The sequence below is a fragment of the Bacillus rossius genome, unplaced genomic scaffold (assembly GCF_032445375.1).
Source record: "Bacillus rossius redtenbacheri isolate Brsri unplaced genomic scaffold, Brsri_v3 Brsri_v3_scf662, whole genome shotgun sequence".
NCBI lineage: Eukaryota > Metazoa > Arthropoda > Insecta > Phasmatodea > Bacillidae > Bacillus > Bacillus rossius.
The window spans coordinates 14,524-17,233 of NW_026962879.1; the positions used below are offsets into that span (position 1 = coordinate 14,524).

The following is a 2,710-nucleotide window of genomic DNA, read 5'->3' on the forward strand; positions in this document are numbered from 1 at the left end:
TATTAACAAATTAAATGTAACAGTTAAACTTTAAATGTTTGCAATAAAAGATGGCCGCGATTAACGAATTTAATTCAAATAAACAAACAACAAATGGCCAGACAAATAGAAATTCAAATAATTAATGCAAGATGGCCGAAAGCTTGCAGAAAGAAAACAAGTAAATAAACAAGATGGCCACAAGAACTTACTTAAAAACAAAACACAAGTGCCAGACTACCACCTACCTTATCTCCATGTAGTTCCCCATGTCCTCCCTAGGCGCAGCAGCAGTCGATCCATCCTCGGAACTGCTGGAAGTATGGTCGTTTCGTGCCGGAGTGAATACAGCACGAACACCTCTGCGACGATCTTTTCTTGAGCACAGTTATTTAACTAATCACTTCTCGGGGCTAGATCATTAAGCTGATAAGAACAGATACTACACTTTGATCTTAGCCAAAAGGCCGAGAAGCGATAACAATCCTAATGAACCAGGAGCTATATGGGCTCCCTATTACTAAATCAAATGCTATAACAAGGTCTACTGACTTCCATAAACGACTGTACACTTTCGACGAGCCGTCATACTCTACACCACACATGCACAAGCATGGTCTGTACATTGATAATATCTTCAATACAGTGACACGAGGTATTACAATCCAAATGAATCACTATTCACCAGCAATAAACAAAAAACTTGGTATATCCATAACAACGCTCTTACAATTACCGTACTTTCCACTTGCTGCAGCACAAGCTGGTCCCTTAGATTAACTGCAGTTTCAATAAGGCAAGAATGATTCTCATGGGAGAGTTGACTTTATACATTACATTTTAATTGTCAATATAATTTTATCTAAACAGATATTTAACGTTGCCTAAGCAATGTGCCCCCATGCTGGCATGCACTAGGCAGTGGCCAGCAGGGTCAATCGCACTCCCCGGACCAGGTCCGGGGGCAATCCGTCACAAAAAATGCTGCCAAGACAAAGTGTAGAAGAATCGCAGATACTACACTTCGATCTTAGCCAAAAGGCCGAGAAGCGATACTACACTCTGATCTTAGCCGAAAGGCCGAGAAACATCCCTTAAAATACACATCAAAATTAATATTGCACATTGTAAAACTCCATTAACCAAACACATGTAGTTCAACAGATAAAAAAAAGTCAATACAATTCATACAAATATTAACATGAGTAATGAATAACAATAATAGTAATAAAAGGTTTCACAACAAGCCTTAACCACACACTTACATAAACTCACGCATCGACATGACAAAATACATTTTCAATACATCATCATTATTATCATTTAACACTGCCTAATTGTTAATTATATTGAATTTTTTCTCACACAGCTAAATTTATTAAACATTCACAACAAGCACTACATTGTATGATAAAATAAAATAATTAATTCCTATTATTCTGCACACAAAATTGCTAAGTTCCTACATGTTCTCGCATTCCAAGTTCGTCCCTTGGGCATCCTTGTAGTTCCTGTTCGGCCGCCCCTGGCAGCACCTACTGGATCAGCTTTCTCTTCCTCTTCATTTGTTGAATGTACACACGACTTTTCTGTATTGTCTCTGCACTTGGGCACATTACATTACAACAATCAATTTTTCACTATCATCCATTCTTACAAGTTGGTAACAATGTTTATTACATTTAAAACAAACTTAAAGTTTATTACATTTTGTGGTGGGCCGATCCCGGTGGTACTGCAATACCGGGCCAACCCGCGGCGGAGGTGGGGCAAGCCCCTAGCACTCCGCCCTGTTCCAAAAATCAGTTTAATATTCTGGTCCTGCGATGCAGGACGTATCAGATATTAAGCTGATAAGAACAGATTTGAAAGCTATTTATTAGCAATATCTCAAAACCCTTTACAATATTAAAAACACATATTAGGAAATGGAAAAAGGGGCACCTAGCGCCCGGAAAACCAAAGATTATGGGAGAATTAAAGTGAAACTAATCCCACCGTGCCCCTGGGGCCGGTTCCCTCCCTCAAAGGCGGGAGGTAAGAAGTTACGTTAAAAGGGGAACTAGTCCCCGCAAGTCACTAACTAGACTAAAAGAAAGAAGTTACGTTAAAACAGAACTAGTCTGTTGCAAGAAAAGAAAACAAAAACCCTCTTAAGATATAAAATATTCACGAACAAGGAGCCTAGCTCCCCGCGGTCCTTAAATAATTAAACACACATATGCACTTTTACCACAACTAAATTTACTCCGGGGAGTAGCCCCTCCTGAAGTTACTTAAGATATTTTAGTTTAATGGGCAGGCTGCCTGCCCCAAAGAAACCCAGCTATGGCTGCCCCCCACCCTCTACATCACAGTGCCTCCATACTGCTCTCCTAACAAGCTATTAGGGCATGCACACTTGGCCGGCCTCAGAGAGACCAACCAAACATGGACACCAGAAGGTATTGAAGTCCCTACAAGCCACGACGCGGTGCCGCCCCAGCCAGGGTACGGCCCTATACGCCGTGGCCCCCCCGCCCCCACCGCATCACTCCGAGGAATGACACGATGAGGGCGGGAGCCTAATGGTTAACCTGACTGTAATTAGGTTCTGAATGCTGGCCTACAGTTTGTGCACAATCCCTGTTGTGTGCAAGACCAGGCCTGGGCAGGGGTGTATTTCCCACTCCTCTTTAAGATTTATGATAGTTAGGGGAGTGAATTTAAACATTAATGTAGAAGTGCCAGT

General features: G+C 41.5%; 1 non-coding gene and 2 pseudogenes across 1 annotated transcript; all 3 read right to left on the bottom strand.

Moving 5' to 3' along the window:
* Nucleotides 1-267: 267 nt before the first annotated feature.
* On the bottom strand, nucleotides 268-458 carry LOC134545331 (U2 spliceosomal RNA). The gene has a single exon (XR_010078450.1). It is a non-coding gene; the product is annotated as a U2 spliceosomal RNA (small nuclear RNA).
* A 410-nt stretch (nucleotides 459-868) lies between these two features.
* Nucleotides 869-1,033, bottom strand: LOC134545326 (U2 spliceosomal RNA; annotated as a pseudogene).
* A 656-nt stretch (nucleotides 1,034-1,689) lies between these two features.
* Nucleotides 1,690-1,868, bottom strand: LOC134545330 (U2 spliceosomal RNA; annotated as a pseudogene).
* Between the last annotated feature and the right edge of the window lie 842 nt (nucleotides 1,869-2,710).